A 23844-nucleotide genomic window follows, 5' to 3' on the forward strand; every position below is an offset into this window, starting at 1 on the left:
CTCTCCACATTACTGAATGCAGAATATGGTGAGAAATTGTATCGTTGGTCCGCGAATCTCTTGTTCCCAAGCAGCTGAAGATTCACTCACGCCTCGATTATTGGTGTTACATGCATGATGTAGTTTTTCATTCTTTTGTCACAGTCAGGCTATCACCTTGCGTGCATAGTGGATTTGTTTTTCTATAACTCGTTTGTAAGATCCCAGTTTTGTCCCATTTGCCTAACAATCTAGTCTCTGCCAGTTCATTTCAGTGCTAGATTATGACTATTCCACGTTAACTGTTGTCAGTTTTCGTGTTTTCTGCATTTTTTAAGATCGAGTAGCTCCTATGATTTTTTCTTGTTCGCGTGTACTTTAGTGTGGGACATTATAATAAATAGGGGTTAATGTGGATCAGTGTTCCAGTTGACAGATGACCCCCTATTTATCATGTCTGATGTTTGCTAGGACCAATTGTTATCTGTTAGTTACCTATTGTGCTACAGACCTGCTGAAGTATATGAGTCTACGGGATGCGATCTATCAGGCAATCCAACCAATGCGATCATTCTGGCATCCACCGGGGTATGTTAAAAGTTCAGTTGACCCCTCACAATATACCATCACCTATATGGTTAAAATTAAAAGCATACTCTTAAAAACAAGAGGTCAGTGGAGAATCCATCTATTGAATTACTGTAGGACTTCAGGTGACATTCAGGTCTCGACGACATCCATATAACGTCTCATTTTACTTGAGGTGCCGTGTTCTACACCATAGTTAGTTTTATAACTACCTCCGGTTTTGTCATGTATGGACGCAGGATCGGAGTAAACCATGCTGCGCCAGGTGTGTTAGTGAACATGATCACACACAGTGTAGATCAACATGTGCTCCTAGATGCCTGTACTGCTCTCTTAATCACCATTATACCGACTGGAACTTTATATTATGTCCTAATTTACCGTCAGATACAAGGGCGCCGCCGTTTTTGGAGTTCTAAATTCACAAACCTATATGCAATTGTATTCATATACGATGAATGGAAAATTCCCGCCAACCGACGTGAATATGTCGTGAGATCTGAATAAATGTACTATTTAATTTATGAATCATGAGTTACACTTTAACTCAAGACGTAAGAAAAAAAATCAGATTTTCTTTGCTCTAAAGGTTCACTAAAATTCAAGTCTTGCAAATAACAACCTCACAATAAATGATAATTAATTGAAACCCTCAGCCGCCGACAGGTGATGGTGATGTACACGATGGGGACAGCTGAAAATGTGTGCCCCGACTGGGACTCAAACCCGGGATCTCCTGCTTACATGGCAGACGCTCTGTCCATCTGAGCCACCGAGGACACAGATGAATAGCGCGACTGCAGTGACTTACCCCTAGCACGCTTCCCGTGAGACCCACATTCCCAACTGTCCACAATCTGCATACGTAATGTTCCTAATAGACATTATCATTTATTCTAGAGAAGCTGCACGGTCGTCAATGGTATCTGTTCTTTCGAGAAGACTTACTATCTTAATATAAACCTCGAAATGCTCTTCAAAACATTACAGCAATCATTCATCGGCAGAGGGAATAAGCTATTAAAATATTATTTTCTGTATTACAACTTACATGAGATATTTACTACTGATTTAAATATGTTTCATAATAAAATGTGACCTATCTGACGATGAAACACATAAAAAAATACTTTAACGTTATTTAAAGGACTCACAGCGCGCAAATCGTTGCAACATTAATATTGTACTATGTTTTCGTTTCCCTTTACGAATAAATTGAGGAAGGAATGGCAACTTACACACAACCATACCATCTGCGATTATTCCAATAGTATCTGTTCAGCACACAAGACAGCTTATTCAGATCGCATGAAATGCGGCACACCGTGGCTGGCTCTCCTCTAGTCGGTCAGAACTACCCACGAATGCGTGTCTGCGTTACTACTGCAACATCCGATTGCCCACGCCAGTGCCTCATAAGTCCAGTTCGGATAATTGTGGCCAGTCAACTTCCCTACTACCACAGTCATGTACACTTCACTTCGTCAGCTGCTCAATGTGCTTACTCCCCAGAATCTCACCTCGGGGGTCAGTTACCTGTCATCTCGTCATAAACGAAAGACGAGGTCTCACTTAGCTAATAAGGAACCTTTGTACATCCATAAAACAAAAACTTCTGCAAACTCCTTCTCTGTTGCTGCTGTCTGGCTCTGGGAAAAGCTACCCTACAGACAGTTGTGTGCCTTGTTGTTTTTATGAAGCAGGTGAAGCACTTATTTCTGTTGGCCTCATACGCTCCCCCAACGGTTAACGTACATGACCGGTTTCCCTTTTGTCAAACATTAAGGCAAATACTCCCATATTCTTCCAGTTTGTTTGTTACTCTTTCCAGTTCTCCACTAGTCACGCTACTTTCTTTTCCCCTGCCTACATGATTCGTTCTTTACCATGTTCTCTTTCTGTCCTTCTTCTACAGTTTCTCTCTCGTCCATTCCTGCTAGTCTTCATAGTTTCAATCTACTTGCGTGTAAGTTGTCTTAATTGTTGTACTTGCAGTAAACAGATATCAACTCTGTTTTTTTTCCTGCACTATCCATATCATACTAGTTTCCAAATGTTGGATTCTATGTTCGATGTTAGTTATAACATGCTTGTCACAAAAAAATGTAACGGACAACGACTGGTTAGATGTACGAGACAGCCTAATGGCCCCCAGTATTTAAATGTTAAAGAAATAATTATACTGTTCAGAAGGAAAACAATTTAGGCATGAAACAAAGTTTCTTTCTCACCTCTTCATCATCAGCTCTAGCAACAGTTGACAACGCCAGCAGTACAAAGCACAGCTTCAGTAAGATACTCATAATTTCTGGAGAAGCGTCCCTGGAACAAAGATTTTGTCTGAGTTATTTTACACTTTAATGTATTGAAATAAACATATAGGTATTTAGTTTTTTTATCGATCATTAGCAACTGTAGTTCTTACACAAAAGAAATCTTATTTCTTTACCGGTTTCAGACACCCAATTCCTTTCTTCAGATGATTCTAAGCGTCGCATTATTTGCGAGTGTCAAAATAAGATGTATGGAGCATACTGCTGTGAATGAATGTTGATAGAAATGTAAACTGAAATAAATACAAAACATTTGTGTTTGTTTCTTTGTTACATCAGCGACGAAGCAAGTACGTGTGAGAGGACGGCAGTTTTCACTGCTGCACAGGTTGTTCGCATGGCCGAATGTAATCCGCCCGGAGTCGACGGCCGTGCAGCCTGCAGCTACATTTAACTGCTGTGTCAACTGTTACGCCAGTATAACAAATAAAATACAATACTGTATATGTCAAAATATGTTCACTTCTGACCTACCCATGATTGCTTTTGTACATTCTCATAAACTTACATTAATTATATGGCTGTAGCATGTAAATTGCTCTGTGCAATAAATATGTTTGATATATTGAAGATAACATAAATATGTTGCTGGAATGATTTGTTTGATATTACCCTAACCAAGATGTTTTTGAAAATTATCTAATCAGAAGATACTTCGAAGAACTGATAATACTGATATAACACAAAATGGCCTTTCCAACTCTAAAGTGATACTCTGTGGTTATCTGCGGTCCTTAAACATTAAGTCTACTTGAATTTTACGCTGAATATTTCCCATATTCTTGAAGGATAGGAGCAGGACATTGTCTATCAGTGAAAAGTATAGTGATTAACAGTCCCAAAACTGTACATATTGAACACAAACTTTAAAATTTGAATTAACGGTTGATTCAAATTAATTATTTCGCTTGTCGAAGATCATTGCATACTGCGACATCAGTTTTAGGATGACATGGAAACGCAATTACCTGCGCCACTAATAATCGCCATTTTGGTTGAACTTTTTGATATTTATTATCGAAAAATAAAAGGGATGTTGTGGCCACAATTAAACCGCAAGAAAGCGATAAACTGCCTCCTGAGTCGAGACAAAATCTTCGGAAGTTAGTGACGTGGCATTCTAATGATTGTAGCAATTTCGGTAGTACAACGACGATTTCGATATCATGTTCGGGAGTGCATAGTCATTATACACACTAGGATCTTTCTGACCATCCAGACCTTACGCCTCTCTCTTTCCATATCCTCCTCGCCACTGTAAGTGCCAATATGTTCCTCCACAGTCCCTCAGGTCATCTCCCCATCCCTCATCCTCTCTGTCCATCTTCTTCTCTCGCCTTTCTCTGTTCATCTTTTCATACTCCCATCTCTATCTCTAAACATCCCCCTCTTCCTCCTCCTCATTTCCCTTCTCCTTCTCCTCCTCGCTGTCTCTGTCCATCTCTTCCTGCTCTGCTCTTTATGTCCATCTCCTCTTTCCCCTCTCTTTTTCTCCACCTCATCCTCCCACCTCTCTGTGTGTCCATCTACTCCTCCTCCCAGTCTCTGCTCTCCATCTCCTCCTCCCCCCTCTCTATCTGTCCAACTCATCTTTCCACATCGCTGTCTGTCCACCTCCTCATCCTCCCTTTCACTTTCTATCTCATCCTCCACCTGCCTGTCAAACTCCTCCTCTTTCTCCATTTCTCTTTGTCCCAGCTCTCTCTGTCCTACTCCTCCTTTCCCCTCTCATTGTCCATTTTCTTCAACGCCCTTTCTATCTGTCCACCTCCTCCTCACCCTCTCTCTCTGTCCAACTACTCCTGACAACTCTTTGTCTGTTCATCTTATCCTCCCCTATCCTTCTGACTACAGCAACCTCCCACTTCTATCTGTCCATGTCCTCCACCATACTCTCTCTGTTTCTCCATTTCCTTTTCCCCCTCTGTCTACATCCATCCACCCATCTCCTCCTCCTTCTTCCCCTCTCACTATCTGTTTCCTCCTTACCCCTCTTTCTGCTCAGCCATGCCTACCTCAACATGTAGCCCCAGCAACACTTTCTGGTACCACCTATACTGACACCTGTCGTGGCAGTGTGGGCTACATGGAAGAATCTGAAAACCCTACTCACCTGTATCTCTTCTCCTATAGGAGCTAGGAGGTTTCAGCCTCACAATGTTGATTCCCAGAAAGTAAATAGTATGTGTAGAATCGGCAGCAAAGAAACACCAGAAACAATAGTTCAGGTATACATGCTGACATCGCAAGCACATGATGAAGAGCTAAAGAAAGTACAAGAAGATATTGAAATGATAATTCAGAATGTAAAGGGAGTTGAAACTCTAATAAACGTGGGAAATTGGAACGTAGTTTTAGGGAAGGAGTAGAAGAAAGGGTAGCAGAGAACATAGGAATGAGAGAGGAGGAACACAAATCCAGTTCTGTAACAAATTTCACCTAAAATAGCGAATACTCTGTTCAAGAATCACAAGAGAAAGACGTATGCTTGGAAAAGGGTGGGGGATACTGGAAGATTTCACTTAGATTATATCAAGGTCAGGCAGAGATTCCGAAATCACACATTGGATTGTAAGGTGTACCCAGGAGCAGATATTGTCTCAGATCACAATTTAGTGATGATAAACAGTAGGCTCAAGTTTAAGAGACTAGTCATGAAGAATCAATGCGCAAAAGAAGTGGGAAATGGAAATACTAAGGAATCCAGAGATGCACCTAAGTTTCTGAGGCTGTAGATACAGCGCTAACAAAAAGCCCAGTAGGCAATCCAGCTGACAAAGAATGGACATTTGTGTAAAGGGCAATCACAGAAGTCGGAAAAAAGAAATATTGGTACAAGGAAGGCAACTGCGAAGAAATCATGGGCAACAGAAGAAATACTTCAGAAGACTGATGAAAGCAGGAGGTACAAAAAAGTTCAGGGAAATTCAGGAATACAGAAATACAAGTCACTTAGGTAAGAAATAAATAGGACGTGCAGAGGAGACTGAGAATTCGATAAATGAAAAATGTGAAGAAATCGAAACAGCAATGATTGTTGGACCGACTGACTCATCATACTGAAAATTCAAAATAACCTCCGTTGAAATTAAAAGGAAGGGTGATAACGTTAGGAGTGCAATGGGATTTCTACTGTTAAATGCAGAGGGTTGAGCGGACAGGATGAAAGAGTAAACTGTAGACGTCTGTGAGGGGAAGGAATTGTCTGATGATGATGTGATAAAAGAAAAAGTAGGAGTCGACCGGGACGAGATAGGAGATACAGTATTATTCAGAATTTAAAAAAGCTTTGGGTGATTTAAGACAGAATAAGGCAGAAGGGATGGATAACTTTCCATCAGAACTTTAAATCATTGAGGGAAGTGGAAACCAAACGACTATCCATGCTGGTACGTAGAAAGTATGAGACAAACGACGTACCATCATACTTTCGGAAAAACATCATCCACATGATTCCAAAGATAGAAAGAGCCGACATTATCGTACAATTAGCTTAATAGCTCATGCATTCAAGTTTCTGACAAGAAGAATGGAAAAGAAAATTGAGGATCTGTTAGATGACGAGCAGTTTGGCTTTCGGAAAGGCAAACACACCAGACAAGCAATTCTCACGTTCCAGTTGATAATAGAAGCTAGACTGAAGTAAAATGAAGACACATTCTTAGAATCTGTCGACATGGAAAAGCTTTCGTCAAAGTCAAATGGTCCAAGACGTTCGAAATTCTAAGGAAAATAAGGGTAAGCTAAGGGAAAGATGAATAATGTACAATATGTACAAGAATCAGGAGGGGAAAATATGAGTAGAAGACCAAGAATGAAGTGCTCAGATTAAAAAGGATGTGGTCTTTCGCCCCTACTGTTAATGCATTGAAGAAGCAATGACAGAAATAAAAGAAGGATTCAAGAGTGGGACTAAAATTCAAAGTGAAAAGATATCGCCGATAAGATTCGCTGATGACATCGCTACCTTCATTTAAAGAGGGGGAGAATTACCTGATGTGCTTAACGGAATGAACAGTCCAGTGAGTACAGAATATGGGTTGAGAGTAAATCGAAGAAAGAGGAAAGTACGGAGAAGAAGCGAAAATGAAAACTGTGGTGTCACTGCCAGACACCACACTTGCTAGGTGGTAGCTTAAATCGGCCGCGGTCCATTAGTACATGTCGGACCCGCGTGTCGCCACTGTGTGATCGTAGACCGAGCGCCACCACACGGCAGGTCTAGAGAGACTGACTAGCACTCGGCCCAGTTGTACGACGACGTTGCTAGCGACTACACTGACGAAGCCTTTGCTCTCATTTGCCGAGAGACAGTTAGAATAGCCTTCTTCTAAGTTAATGGCTACGACCTAGCAAGGCGCCAATTGTATCGGTGCATGTATCTTACGAGTCTCAATTGTATAGTCAAGAGAGATGTATCACAAGGAGTGATTAAAAGTTAAGTATATTCCAAAGCTACGTATTTTCTTTATAGCAGTCATAACGTATCCTGTTCCAGACTTGACGCCAGTCGGCGTGTGTGTACGCGTGCCTTTCGGCTCCCTTCTCAGTGTGGCGTAGCTAGCTTCTTACGCCACAACAAAAACAGCGAGAAATTTGGCATCAGAATGGCGTTCTCGAAGTAGACGAGGCAGAAGAATTCTGCTACCTAGGCAGCAAAGTAAATCATCATGGACTGAGCCAGGAGGGCATACAAAACAGACTAACACTGGCATAAAGGGCATTCCTGACCAACAGAAGTCTGCTAGTGTAAAACATATGCCTGAACATAAGGAAGAAATTCCTCAGAAATTGCGTTTGGAGCGTAGCATTATATGGGAGTGAAACGTGGACTGTGGGAAAACTGGAACAGATAAAATCGAAGTATTTGGGATGGGGCGCTACAGAAGAATGTTGAAAATTAGGTGGATTGATCAGGCAAGAAAAGAAGAGGTTCTTCACAGAATTGGCGAGGAAAGGAAAATATGGAGAACACCGACAAGAGGAAGGGACAGGATGATAGTATCTGCTAAGACATCTGAAAATCTGTTCCATGGTACTGGAGGGAGCTGTAGAGGGTAAAAACTGTAGAGGAAGACAGAGATTTGAATATACCCAGAAAATAATTGAGGACATAGGTTGTAAATGCTACTCTGAGATGGAGACTTTGACACAATAGACGAATTTGTGGTTGGCTGCATCAAACCTGTCAGAAGACTGATGTTAAAAAAGTGCACCAAATTTGTTGCAACGGATCCAGTGGTTTATAAGGAGATGGTGGACATACACAGATACACTTCTACATCACTTATATATATATATATATATATATATATATATATATATATATATATATATATTTATATTTATATTTATATATATATACTAGTGTTTTCCCTTCAGTTTTGTCCATGATTGCGTTTGACATGCGTATTCAACACACCTGCTCCTCCCCTCTCTGTGTCTACCTCTTCCATTGTCTGTCCACCTCACCTTCCCATGTTTATCTATCTGTTCCTCCCCAGTCTCTCTGCATCTTCATCTCCCCCTCTCCCTCTCTTTGTCCATTTCCTCCACCCTCTCTCTCCAATAATTTCTTCCTCCCCACTGTCTATGACCATTTTCTCCTCCATCTCTCACTTTCCATCTCCACCTCCCTCTCTTCCTTTTTCACCTGTCCCTACCTCTCTAAACCTTGCACTTGCCTCAAGCACTTACATCTCTGCCCATTCCCTCCTTGCACTGGCTCTGTCCATCCCCACCATCTATCCATCTCAACTTCAGCCACTCCCACTACTCTTCCCATAACTTCTACTCCCTCTCCTACTCCCACAACAAGCCTTCATGCAGGGTGGGCAGGACATAAGTGTCTTGAAGATCATTTATTTGGCCATAATGCACAGGCCACCATGTAAAGTATTTTGATTAAGCTGGCTCATATTATTGCAGCGCAAGATGCTTGTCATGCAGTGCAGCCTACATGCTGGGACCTGTAAAATCGCTTCTTGCCCCTGGCATGTAGGCTTCCCTGCAAAGTAGGTTGATTTGGCAGGTTGATACTGTTCCCACAGAATATGCCTGTCATGCAGAAAAGCCAATACATCAGAAGCTGGAAAAAACACACACTTCTACTCCTATTGGTGTTAGGAGGTCATAAACCCCACTGTGCTGGTACTTATGAGACCTGTTGTTTTTGTGCCAAATTCGGTTGAAATAGATTTAGGCGTTTGGGAGAAGATCTCAGACATATACATATAATGCACATAGTCTGAGATCTTCTCCCAAACGCCTAAATCTATTTCAACCGAATTTGGCACAAAAACAACAGGTCTCATAAGTACCAGATCTCAGACATATACATATAATGCACATAAACTCCGCCTAAGCCGGTCCCAAGCCCGGTTGTAAAAGGAGGAGGGGGAGGAGTAACACCTCGTAAAAAAAACCTTGGTTCACCTGGCCCGGGTGATAGTACCTTGTGAGGGTCCCTTGCCAGGGATACGGCGAAGACCTCAACGGTAGTGAAGACGGAGATGAAGATCATCGGTACGGCGGAACTGGCGGAAGAGGCAAGCATTATCAACAAGATAAAGCATATTGAAAAGCCCAGACACGTCTGTGTGGCAACCACCGGTACTCTGGCCAGCGTCTGTTCACCATGTGAGGTGCGGCTGAACACCAAGCTCCAGGAACTAACAATCCCTGGTTCTAACTACCCAGCATTAGCTGGAACTTAATTACAAGCAGTATGATTCGTACAAGTAAAATTAATATTACCCCAGGTGGCCAATCCACTCGCCCTGTGGCGACAACCAAGCTATCGGATTCTGGGGAGCTTGGGCTCGTACGACAGAGAAAGTCGGAGTTCTCTAGTAAACGTCCACGAAAGTCCCATACATTTATTGGCACTTTTAACATTCAGACAGGCAAACTTCATAATCTTACAACAGAACTCAACAAACAGAAAATTCAAATCCTTGCTCTCCAAGAGACCAGATTCACTGACTCAGAAACAATAGACTACAACAATTACCGTATCTTTAAAAGTAAAACAGACAAGAAAATTGGCAAAGGAGCTGCAATATTTGGCATGGCTTTTATTGTAAATAAGGACACCCTTGACTCTGTTATAGACATAAATCAAATCAGTAACAGACTAATGACCATGCGAATCAAGCACACCAACAAAATATATACATTTATTAATGTTCATGCACCTACCAACATTGCCAACAAAAAAGAACCGGAGAAGACAGAAAAATTTTGGGAAAAACTCGAAACTGAAATGTCCAAAATTCCAGAGGAGGATGTAAAAATTCTTCTAGGGGATTTCAACGCGCAAATTGGCAAAGAGAGGAAATATAAAAAAACAGTCGGTAATTACCCTGCACACAAATTCACAAACAAGAACGGCATGAGACTCATCGAGTTATGTCAGCAAAACAACCTAAAAATCGTGACAACATCACTTCGAAAAGACCCCAAGAAACAAAAAACATGGAGATCACCAAACCTTCAGCTTGGTGAATTTCAAATAGACCATGTTGCGATCTCCTATGACTTCCAGAAAGAAATACACGACGTTCAAGTCCGCAGAGGGGCAAATATAGATTCTGACCACTACCTTACCAGAGTTAAAATTAAATTCACTCCAAAAAGGAAACGCCAAAGGAAATCACCACTAATTCCCAAATTTGACTTGAAAAATATCAAGGAATCAGAAATTACAGAAGCATGGGATAAACAACCAACAAACAACTGGAAAGATTTCCGAACGAAAATTATACAGAAAGCAAGAGATTTGATTCCGTTAAAGAAAATATCCAAGCATCCATGGTGGAATTCGAATTGTGATAACGCATTAGAAGAGAGACAACAAGCCTTTTTAAATTACAATTGTGACAAATCAGAAACCACACAACAAACATTTTTCAAAGTGAGAAAACAAACAGCTAAAATACTTAGACAAACTAAAAGAAAATACCTTAATGAACAGCTAAACACAATTGAAGAAAACTTTAAGAACCACAACACTCAAGATTTTTATAAAATATTCGTAAATCAAATCAAAGGATACACTCCACAAAATCTCTGCTTCCGGAAACAGAATGGAAAATTGGCACTAACTAACAAAGAAAATTGCCAAGAACTAGCTAAATATTTCTCACAACTCCTAAATTGCCCACAACCAAGTACAAGATTCCCCAGATTACAACCAGAACACACGAATGAGACTTCACTACCACCATCTCAAGAAGAAATTTATAGTCACATTAGAAAACTCAAAAATAATAAATCATCGGGAGAAGATGGAATTGTAGCTGAACTACTGAAAAACCTTGGTCCAAATTCGTTAAAAGAGATCACTAGCATCATCCAAGAAATTTGGCAGACAGAAAATATCCCAGAGGAGTGGAAGTGTGCACTAATTCACCCATTGCACAAAAAGGGAGAGAGATCAGACGTAAACAACTACAGAGGCATTTCACTTTTACCAGTTACCTACAAAATTCTATCTGCATGTCTCCTAAAGAGGGCACAAGAACAACTAGAACATACAATTTCAGATTACCAAGCAGGCTTTCGTCCTAATAGATCATGCCCGGAACAGATATTCAACCTTAAAACTATTTTAAAGATTAAAGCAATCAGGTCAAAACCAATAATCTGCACATTCGTTGATTTCAAAAAGGCATACGATTCCATAGACAGACAGTCTCTATGTCACATTCTCGAAGAACGAGGCCTAGACACTAAAACCCGAAAACTAATTGAACAAACACTAACAGAAACCAAATCAAAAATTAAATTCAGAGGGGAAATTTCGGAACCATTCTCAATTAAAACAGGAGTAAGACAAGGAGATGGGATCTCACCACTATTATTCAATATAGTTTTGGACAAAGTTATGAAAGAGTGGGAAGTAACACTAAGGAAACAAAGCTTGTGGAAGCCAATTGAACTAGGAAGAGGTAAAGGAAAATTGAACATCCCTTATTTAGCGTTTGCAGATGACTTGGCAATTATAACTGACAGTGAAGAAACAGCAGTAAAACAAATTGAGACACTTAAAGAATGTGCTAAGAAGGTTGGCCTGCAAATCTCCTTTGAGAAGACAGAATTCATCTGCTCAAAATTAGATATTTCGAAACTAAAAACAAAGTATGGTGAAATAACTAGAGTCAAGCACTTTAAGTATCTCGGTGAAGTTATTGAACCAACAGGACTTGAGAAAATAGCACAAAAAAACCGATTACAGAAAATCAAGAAAGCATTCGGACTTATTCAAAATATATATAACAAGAAATGTCTATCAAAAGGCACTAAAATCAGACACTACAACACAGTCATCAAACCAACAGTCACATATGCAAGTGAAACACTCTCCCTGAATAGAAAATTAGATTTACACGAAATTAAGAAAGTAGAGAGAAAAATTATTAGAAAAATCCTAGGACCACGATACACACAAGATGGATACAGGCTGCAGACTACCGAGACAACCGAAAAAATATCAAACATCGAGGCAGATATCAGGAAGAGGCGGATGAAGTTTTATGGACATATAGACAGATTACCTGGAAACAGGTTAACTAAACGTCTATTGGACTATATGACATCACTTAAGGCAACAATACCCTGGGTAACTGAAGTTAAGAAGGATTTGAAAAAGGCAAAAATTGACATAACAAACACATCAGACCGGGATACATTCAGAAGAAAAATCGACAAGTGGAAGTTTACTCCAGAGACGGAATCTAAACCTTTCCGACCAAAGTGGACCGAAGAAAGGAAGAAGGCCTTTGGGGAGGCAATGAAGAAATACTGGGAAAATAAGAAGAACATTAAGAAATGTTAATCACCTGCTTATCGTTCTCCCATGGGGACATTCGCTAATAATAATAATATAATGCACATACCGTCTGTGTGTGTGTGTGTGTGTGTGTGTGTGTGTGTGTGTTTCTTACAAATAGCTTCTTCCTCTCTTTCTCTCACTATTTCTAGCAGATTGTAAAGTTATTTTTTAGCAAATATTCTGAGAGGATGTTCAGAAGGGATATAAAATACTCTGAATTGATACCTGTTGATAGCCATAACGACTATCTTGTATATCATATCTGATCATGTATTATACTTGGCTTTTCATACATTTGAACGTCACGAATTCATTAGCTTACACAAACTCGAAGTGTACCTTCCTGCATGTTAAAGTACTTAATCTATGTTTCATGCGAAACATGCGCCATTTACTTTCATTTTATCTTTCTCAAGGGCTACGTTGCAAATGCTTGCCATGCTTCCATTTATCTTTAGTTAGAAATGTTTAGCAGTCCAGGTATGGCTACGCTGAAGCTGTTCTTGGAGCCGTGCAACGGCAGAGGCGCGTTATTAGATAATGTAGGCAATGGATGAGAACCACCTTTGTTCCTCCACAAATGGAGGGCTATAGTGCACTCTGAGCCAGTGTAGAGTGTGGTTGACAGTTCATGTCTAATTCTGTCCACAACTGTTTTGCCATCAGTGAACTAAGTCGTCGAAGCCAGTGGGGTTGTTATTGGTTTAGTTCAACGTCTGTGGCCATATTTGAAGGCATGAACTGCGTTCCCCAACCTGTGTGAACACTACGGAATAGTTCCGAAGAGACTGCCATGTTTACGACACACCTATCAGAAGTTTAGGCTTGGTGCAAAAAGATCGACCCAGTAATTCGTGTTGCAGAAATTGCTCAATACACTCCTGTTTTCGCGTCATGCAGACGCCCTTGATATAACTGGTGAAGATTTCCAGAAGTTCAATGCCGATTGCTGCGCAAGTTCATGTATCTACACCTACGTAAATACTTCGCAAGCCACCATGTGGTGTATGGCGGAGAATACCTTGTGCCACTATTAGTCATTTCCTTTCCTGTTCCAGTTGCAGAGTAAGGGAGAAAACACTGTCTATCTGGCTCCATATTATCCCTGATTTCTCTTGTCTTATCTTCGTGGTCTTCACGCGAAATGTACGTTGGTGGCAGTAGAAACGTTCTGCAGTCAGCTTCAAATTTGTATACCAGTGAGTGCAGCCACGAGTCACCAGGAAAAAGAGGATTTTAGAATCAACATATCACGGCAAAGACTGTAGCAGCCAGTTACACTACAGTAAGTCGAGCAAAAGAATCTCTACTGCCTGTCGATGCACTGCCATTACTTCGTAAGATATCAGTTCGAGTTTGTGCAGAGCTCTATGTACAAAAGTTACTGACACACTAGTCTGTATTGCTAAACGGAGCTAATTATTTCCAAGACCACTTCTAACTCCTCCAGTTCCGTTGAAAAGGGTACTCCACTTGTCACAGTCCGACAAAATGACTGGAGAATAAGTGCGTATTGGAGCGAACCGGCCTGCCTGGCAATCCTTCCTGTGCAACGCCTTACATGACATTCCCTGTACTCTTAGTTTGCAGTCCAAGCCTTCTCTCACGCATCCTTTCGTCCAGCGAATCCAAAAAAAGTGCTGTATTCGCTATTTTTTTATTTCCCATCTGCAGGGTAATAAATAAGACCTTTTGTTCATGATTGCCAAGTTAGACAGCACAAACGAGCACACTTTTCAACAATAAAGATAACTGCCGTCAAAACTCGCCCAACAATTTCTGTGGCCCATAGAATAAGTCCCACCCTAAGCCACTCTGTCAGGCTCCTACTAGTAGATTATTCGTTCGCTCTACCAACATTACTGGTAGATTCGACGCCCGACAGATTGTGTGTGTGTGTGTGTGAAATCTTATGGGACTTAACTGCTAAGGTAATCAGTCCCTATTCCTACACACTACTTAACCTAAATTATCCTAAGGACAAACACACACACCCATGCCCGAGGGAGGACTCGAACCTCCGCCGGGACCAGCCGCACAGTCCATGACTGTAGCGCCCAAGACCGCTCGGCTAATCCCGCGCGGCGACAGATTATGGCGCAACTTGAAAATGAAGTAGCTGACTTATTTATAAGCCTCTGCCGACGATGCAAATTTTTCGCATTATACAGTATTTCGATTCACCTTATATAAACTAGGTACAAACATACACACAGAACCACTCAACTCCGAAAGTTACACAAATAAAGCTATTCAAATGGTTCAAATGGCTCTGAGCACTATGGGACTTAACATCTGAGGTCATCAGTCCCCTAGAACTTAGAACTACTTAAACCTAACTAACTTAAGGACATCACATACATCCATGCCCGAGGCAGGATTCGAAACTGCAACCGTAGCGGTCGAGCTGTATTAAAGCTATTCTGCAGGTCAAGTTGATACACGTAGACCTACGAATATAACAGAAACAAAATTTCAGTCACACCAACACATTTCAGTGCTTAGAAAAAGTTTTTGGCCTTGCCACCGTGTATAATACTAAAACGGCGAGAGCCAAGGTTCATGAACAGAAAGTGAAGGGACATGATTTAATACACAACTGCGTAACGAAAAATTAATTTTCTCTACATGATAAACAAAACAGTCACTGCGGAAACCGTATGTCTTAGCAATTATAGTTGTGGCTGAGAATTGTTTCTCAATATATTATGGTATAGTCATGGAAGACTATTACAAGCTGGTTGAACAGTATGTGCTTCGATCGTAACAACAAACTCATTACAATAATGGGATTCCAGCACTGCAGACGTTCAGCATCACAATGTAGCCGTTTGATAAAGACTTCAAAACGGCATAAATTTAAAAAAAAGAAAAAAAAACAGTCACCCTACGATGTGGAAGCATATTTGTAACGCCAAGCTTAAGATAGCCTTCATATAATCTACCTGAATCCAAGGAAAGTCAGATTTTTTCTATATTAGTATTTGCTGCCAAGTCATACTGGCGACTGTACTTATAATTCCATTATAACTTCGGTCACATTCTACAGACACTTGTATTGGACTGGAAGCAGCATTATTTGTTCTAAGGCATGGTTTATCTCTGTCCGATTTCTAGGAACTGAGGATACTCAACAGTAACTATTGACCAAGAAAAGTAAAAGAACGCCGCGGTTACGTCATTTGTTCAATATTTTAACAACTACCAACATTGTATTACTATTTGGTAAATCACATTAAGGGTATTGGTGTCTGTATCTCAGCACATCTCAAACCATTCATCTTTGGATTGACCTTTGCAGTCATTGTCCTGGAATGGATACGTTCCACATTCGGTTTCTTGCCAATTTGTCCATCACAACCAGTGAATTGTGGACTTCAATTAAAGCCTGCTGATAGCAAAGAGGGAGAAACACTTCAAACTGTTATTAATTCACTTTCGTAACTCACTATGTCATTTCTGCTAGTAGTAGGTTTATAAAACATTGATTCTTACGCTGATTTAGTCGTACTTGACAGAAACTTGAAACTCTTTGTTTGTGTTGGTGTCAGTCAAATGTTGAATCAGTTTCAGGTTTACACTATTTGATGTACATGCAATTCTTTGCCCACTAAATCAGACAATAATTCTGACGAGAAGACCTACAAACAACACACATTCTTCAAGGGAACGACACAGTCAATGCCAGAGCGCACGCATACACCGTACATTTATCACCAAATTTGTGTCTCCACAACTATCTCCCAATGTCAGTACTTACACAGACACACACCAACAGGAACCCAGCTCCGCGTTTGGAAGCCGATGACTGACTGGCAGTGCGTGCTGTCTTTTTATAGGGCTCTTGGCAACCGACGCGTTTAACTGGAGGAGGAGAGGGGAGTAATATCACCGTCCCCCCCACCCCACCCGCCAACCACCAGAACACGTTAGAGAAATGTGGGGGAATCACCTGATGCACAGACTTCAGATAACTCAGCGAAAACAAGTTTCGGCGTTACCAGCTACGCGTGGTTGATACAACAGACCTTGTAAGGAAAGAGGTTGCGTGGTGTCACAATACCTCATGATAAAGATTCTGTTGTCTTTTTCCTTTTCTTTGTGCGGCTGCAAAAGTCTACGCGGGAAACACCAAGGTCTTCTACGAAGAATGCAGCTATGGACGCTTGCTGCAAACTGAACAAGACCGCTCTTTGTTGGTTGTCACGATAGTCTAACATAACAGTTACGACTCTCCGTCTCATTTTCGTTGTCCCCAGCGATAGCAGCAACTCGAGCGGCCAGCAAGCAATACTTCTGAATACGATATGGGATGGGTGCGATGCTAACATTTATACTGATTTTTAACACAGTTTTTGCAATAGAGAGTGAACTTAGTATCATAAAACCTGACAATAACTAAAAAATTACAGCACATTTAAGGGCCCTGGGAGATACGAAACGGTGCATTACAGGGCAGTTTATTTACGATTCTCTTGCAACATACAGACATTTCCTGAGTAATGTAGTTTACCTCCAGTAGCAAACTACTACTAGTGCAAACCAGTGGACCTGATCTTTTACAAAAAGACGTCGTATATCGATTCAGTTTTGTTCGCTACGTTTTCAGCCAAATCAGTGAATGTGGACGGCAGGAAACCCATATGGAATGTAAGAGCTACATTATTTTACTTATCAAATAAGCCATCACAGCTGCTGCTTAAGGGAAAACCACAAAGACTTGACAAAAAAACGTCAACAGTAATAAAACTATTCCCAGCACAGGAGAAAGCAATTCCACAATTGCTGCTAGATATGAGCCACAAAAATATTCGTCTGTTAGAGAGTCAAGTGAAGAGTAAGAAAGGGCGAATTATTGAACTCCATTACAATTTTGATCTCCATCCTCTCCCGCTCCTCCTCCGCACCCCTCCCCCCCCCCCCCACTCCCCCGCCCCATAGACCTCGCCTAGCATGCCTTAGCGATACAGATAGCCGTAACGTAGGTGCAACCAGAATGGAGGGCTATCTGTTGAGAGGCCAGACAAACATGTGGTTCCTGAAGACGGACAGCAGCCTTTTCAGTAGTTCCAAGGGCAACCGTTTGAATGATTGACTGACCTGGACTCGTAATATCAGCCAAAGCGGCTTTGCTGTGCTGGTACTGCGAACAGCTGAAAGCAAGGGGAAACTACAGCTGTACATTTCCCGAGGGCACGCAGCTTTATGGTGAAGATAATGAGGCGCCCTCTTGCGCAAAATATTCTGAAGGTAAAATAGTCCCCCATTCAGATCTCCGGGCGGGGACTACTCAGGAGGACGTCGTTATACGGAGAAAGAAAACTGGCGTACCACGGATCGGAGCGTGGTATGTTAGATTCCTTAATCGGGTAGGTAGGTTAGAAAATTTGGAAAGGGAAATGGGTAGGTTAAAGTTAGACATAGTGGGAATTAGTGAAGTCCGGTGGCAGGAGGGACAAGACTACTGATCAGGTGAATACAGGGTTATAAATACAAAATCAAAGAATGGTAATGCACGAATAGGTTTAATAATGAATAAAAGAATAGGAACTAGGATAAGCTACTACGGACAGCACAGTGAACGCATTATTGCAGCGAAGATAGACACGAAACCTACGCCTACCACAGTGTTACAAGTTTATATGCCAACTAGCTCCGCAGATGATGAAGAGATTGAGGAAATTATTCAGATAGTTAAGGGAGACGAAAATTTAATAGTCACGGGGGACTGGAATCTGATATTACGGAAAGGAAGAGAAGGAAAAGTAGTAAGTTAATTGGACAAAGACTAAGGAATGAAAGAGGAAGCCGCATGGTAGAATTTTGCACAAAGCAAAAAATTTATCATACCCAACACTTGGTTTAAGAATCATGAAAGAAGGTTGTATACGTGAGAAAGGACTAGAGACACTGGAAGGTTTCAGATAGATTACATAACGGTTAGACAGAGATTTAGGAAGCAGGTTTTAAATTCTAAGACATTTCCAGGGGTAGATGTGGACTCTGACCACATTTTATTAGTTATGAACCGTAGATTGAAACTGAACAAACTGCAACAATGCGGGAATTTAAGGAGATGGGACCTGGATGACTGAAAGAACAAGAGTTGTAGAGACTTTTAGAGAGAGTATTAGGGAACGATTGACCAGAACAGGAGAAAGAAATACAGTAGAAGAAGAATGGGTAGCTTTGAGAGATGAAATAGTGAAGGAAGCAGAGGATCGAGTAGGTAAAAAGACGAGGGCTAGCAAAATTCCTTGGGCAACAGAACAGATATTGGTTTAACTGATGAAAGGAGAAAATATAAAAATGTAGTAAATGAACCAGGAGAAAAGGAATACAAAGTTTCAAAAATGAGATCGACAAGAAGTGCAAAATGGCTAAGCAGATATGGCTAGAGGACAAATGTAAGGATGTAGAAATATGTATCACTAGGAGTAAGATAGATATTGCTTAAAGGAAAATTAAAGAGACCTTTGGAGAAAAGAGAACCACCTATATGAATATCAAGAGCTCAGATGGAAAACCCGTCCTAAGCAAAAGAGGGAAAGCAGAAAGGTGGAAGGAGTATATAGAGGGTCTATACAAGGGCGATGTACTTGAGGGCAATGATATGGAAATGGAAGAAGACGTAGATAAAGATGAAATTGGAGATGTGATATTGCGTGCAGGATTTGACGGAGTACTGAAAGACACAAATCGAAAGAAGGCTCTGGTGTGTGTGTGTGTGTGTGTGTGTGTGTGTGTGTGTTGGGGCTTATGGGCGCTCAACTTCGAGGTCATCACCGCCCTGACACACATTAAAAGGAACGAATGTGGACAGAGCTAATAAAACTGAAGCACACACTCAAAGAAAGCAGGAAAAGAAGGATAACGCTACATAAGAAAGTAAAACCTAAGGAAAGGGAAAACATAGCAACAAGAATGCCACAGGAAATCGTCATTGTCTGGCCACTTACATAAAATATGGGCGAGCTTCTCACACAGTGAGCAAATTAAAATCCTCTCCCTTAGATCTTTGTAAAAACATTTGACATGGCACAGAACTTTAAAACTTTAACCACATTCGTCCGAGTGTTGCCTAAAAGAGATGGCAGGTCCGCTGGCAAGTCAGCCGCGGCCCGCTGGTCAGAAAATAAAACACAATCCAATAAAACGTGGCGCACAGTGACCTGAACGCCACAAGCACCACAAATTGGAGGATCCTCCCGCCGGAGCAGGAACCCATGCGTCATAATGCTGTGGCCTATTCGAAGCCGTGTGAGGAGAACCTCGTCCCGTCGACGGGGCTGAAAGGAAGTACACCACACACGCGTTGTGGGCTTGACTATACGGAGCTTATTGTCAGTCACTTCCAGCCACTCATCCTCCCACCGACGCATGACTCGTGAGCTCAACAGCGAGGTGAGTGCGTGCAAGGGGATAGCACACTGAGATACGTGTGGACCGAGACACGCCTCCTTGGCTGCGAGATCTGCCCTTTCATTCCCAGCAATGCCGACATGCCCCAGAACCCAGCAGAAAGCTACAACCTTCCCCAGTTGCTGTAGTCGGAGGAGGGCATCCTGGATGGTCTGGACTATTTTATCTGCCGGATACAAATGGTGTAATGAGTGAAGGGCACTGAGTGAATCGGAACAGACAAGAAATTTAGGAGAGGAAGAATGTCTCATCTGCTCCAGCGCCCGCAAGATCGCAGACAATTCTGCATCAAAGACAGTAAAAGTCTGAGGCAGTCGGACCTTGAGGACACGATGCGGAAAAACGACTGAGCAACCAACGGAATCCCCTTGTTTCGACCCATCCGTAAAAACAGCTACATAGTCGTGGTGCTCAGATAAAATGGCAGAAAATGCTGCATTAAAAACGGTGGCAGGGGTGCAATCTCTCTTGTACTGCAATAAATCTAAAACCACTCCGGGCCTCTTCAGTAACCAGGGTGGCAGGCAGTTAAAACCCTGGATTTGGGGTTGTACAGACTCCACACCAAGCGACTCTAGCACACGTTGCACACGGATCCCAAACGGCAACGTAGCCCGGGGGCGGCGGGAAAAAAGGCGGTCCAGAGGTGGATGGGCAACAAGATGGTGGGCAGGCGAGCTGGGAGCTGCAAGAAAGTGACAAGCCTGGCGCACCAGCAGGAGCTGCCGCCGGATGGTAAGTGGCGGTTCGCCAGCCTCAGCACAGAGGCTGGGTACGGGACTGGTCCGATAAGCACCCGTGGCCAGTCGAATCCCAGCATGGTGAACAGCGTCAAGGATCCACAAATAAGACGGCCTTGCTGACCCATATACTGTGCACCCATAGTCTAGCCGTGAACGCACAAAAGCTCGATAAAACTGAAGGAGACGCGCCCTGTCCGCGCCCCAAGACCTGTGGCTGAGGCACTTGAGGATGTTCAGGGCCTTCAGCGTTCTGGCTTTCAAGTCACGTAGGTGTGAGACAGGAAAGACCGAATGAAAATGGGGAGGCGGCCACGAAAGCCCCATTGGTGCAGTTGTCCAAGAATACAGTGTCTCCAAGTAGTATCATACGCCTTACTGATATCAAAGAAGATACCAATACAGTGATGCTGACGGAGGAAAGCCTGCTGAATAGCCGCCTCTAGGAGGGTCAGGTTGTCGACCGTGGACCGAAATTTTCGGAATCCACACTGAAAGCGGCTAAGGAGCTGTCTAGTCTCTAACAGCCAGACCAGACGACGGTTAACCATCCGGTCCAGGGTCTTTCCGACACAGCTTGTCAAGGCGATACTACGATAACTACTGGGACATGTGCGGTCCTTTTCTGGTTTGAGGAGAGGTATGAGGATTGCCTGCCTCCACGAGGTGGGGAACACTCCTGTCTGCCATATGAGATTAAAACATTCGAGGAGGATTTCCTTTGACGCCGCTGGAAGATGTCGAAGCATGGAGTACCGGATGCGGCCGGAACCTGGTGCAGTGTCAGAAGTCGCTGTAAGTGCCGATTCAAGTTCCCACATGGAGAAAGGGGAGTTGTAGGCATCAGAACTGTTCGACCGAAAGTCCAAGTTCGCCCTTTCGACAGTCGCATGGTAGCGACGAAACGCTGGATCCTGGGTTGCAGTGGCAGTACTTCGTGCAAAATGCTCTGCCAGCGTCTGAGCAATGGCTCTGGGTGTTGTTTGGAGGCATCCCTTTGCGAGGTGCCGGGGCTAGCAGTGTATTTATCACTAAGTTCTACTAGAATCCACATATGTAAATCATGCTCTAAGCCCCCCCTATTCTAACTCCGACTTTTGCTGTTGCACAAGGATAAAAGAAATACGCGAACTGACTCTAATCAACCCTGCTAGTGGAGTAGAAGAGAGTTTGGCACCTGCAATAATTTAATTTGATAAATAAGTTAAATAAACCAAGGTTTCATTAGCATAGTGAGGAATGATAGGGTTGCTCGATCGATTAACAGAATGAAAGTTCTGTCCAAAATAACAATATGATTTATTAAGATTAAACACAGAATAGTAAAAGAAATACAGGAAATATTTATAAAACATCAAATTGGCTAAAATTGGAGATTAATACAAACACTATAAAGGTGAAGTTGTCCCTAACTTAGATCGTGAGGTTTAAGACGAAGTGGTATGTGGAGCCAATTCCTTTCCACTCAAATCTCAAGAGAGACACCCAGCTAACCCAATAGTAATTGCTGCTACTCGAAACAGAACAAAGTTAGAAAAGGATGAACAGGCGCGCTCTGCTGAGCTCTGATTGTCACCTAGGAAAATCCCTATCTGCCGGTGCTGCGGACGTACATTACCAAACGGTCTTCTTATCTCCCTGAACACGATCTGGCGTACCGCAGGCGAGGGCTGGTTGCTTCGACGTCCTCGACCGAAAGGCGACTGCCGACTACCAAGAGCACCCGTACAGGCCGAACACACAACATTTCCGCCCCCACGACAGTGGCCGAGGTTAAACATTCCAATCAGCAACCCGAAAACCGGCGGAAATTCCACTCCATTGCCGGAGCACTACCATTCCACCAATAGAGATTCTTGGCGCCAATTTCTGTGCTGATTTTGCTACGTCACGGCGCTATGCCCTGAGCAAACCAATCACCGTTACTATTTTGCAGAAAGTGCGGGAATTTTCCCGCCACAACTGCCAGGGTACACAAGTCATTCCCACGCCTCGCTGGTAGCCCGCCAGAAAGTGTTTTCGCTAAGTTTCTCCGAAGTAACGGAACCTCTAGCCCAGCCGCTACTTCACACCCCAGCGGGCGTGTCTCTTGACAATGTCGGCGTCTGCAAAGCATTCACTCGACTGCCTCACACACGTCGGCTTAACCCGCCTGTCACCGGACCACCCGGGTGACGAGAGACGCTGCGTGGGAAGTCCGCGTGTGAAGGAATAGCAGCCCTCCACCGCATGCAAATAGAGAGGAGAGTCGTAAGATAGAAATATGAGAGGGGGCTCATGCCACCTCTCATAGCCCCTACGCCATTTTAGATTGTAATTGGTGAGCGGTTGGCTCACTTAGGAGCAAGGTAGTGAGTCAATCGCCCAAGAACAATCTCGCAACTGGCTCCAACATGCCGCACTCTATAAAGAAAATCACTGCAACTGAAAAATGCAGCTCATAGAGGGAGGATTATTTATGATGTAGCCAACTTCACCTTCTTAATATGGAACACTAACACTCACATCACACATCCATACCCAGGGAGCCCCTTCCAAACACCGATTCACGCAGACATTCACGCTCTAAATATGGCCCGGGCATCTGAGCCAAATATGGAGCAGTTTATTCTTTACAATCAGAGTTGGAGTGCTCCGCAATTAAATGCCCAAGATGTTACAACAATTTTAATCATTAAACTAACCTGAACTCACTCACACATGATACTATTTAAGTTAACAATCTCTTTGTGAGCTTTCAGAATCTAATTACAACCTCCGATTCATTCTGTCTCCCTGCAGCAAGAATAACCTTTACAAAATGTTCCCTGAACTGATGGTCCATTCACAATGACAGTGGTGGTATCTGCTTCAGTTTATGGGGACTTCAGGCACACTGTTCGCATACACACAACAATAAATACAAAATACAAAAAAAACATGGTGTGGAGAACAATACAGTAATTTG

General features: G+C 42.5%; 1 long non-coding RNA gene across 2 annotated transcripts in view; it reads right to left on the reverse strand.

The window, feature by feature from the left end:
* The window catches only part of LOC126263105 (uncharacterized), a 107355-nt gene that overhangs the window by 8110 nt on the left and 75401 nt on the right, over nucleotides 1-23844 (reverse strand). Inside the window, exons 1-2 of one of the 2 annotated variants that reach the window (XR_007546839.1) lie at nucleotides 16496-16600; nucleotides 2799-2889 (exon numbers count right to left, since the gene is read on the reverse strand). This is a non-coding gene — a long non-coding RNA (uncharacterized LOC126263105). Of the gene's footprint in view, nucleotides 1-2798; nucleotides 2890-16495; nucleotides 16601-23844 lie in introns of those variants that run through there. The other variant, XR_007546840.1, reaches the window with a different exon arrangement.

Source organism: Schistocerca nitens, chromosome 6, assembly GCF_023898315.1.
Source record: "Schistocerca nitens isolate TAMUIC-IGC-003100 chromosome 6, iqSchNite1.1, whole genome shotgun sequence".
In the NCBI taxonomy this organism is placed as follows: Eukaryota; Metazoa; Arthropoda; class Insecta; order Orthoptera; family Acrididae; genus Schistocerca; species Schistocerca nitens.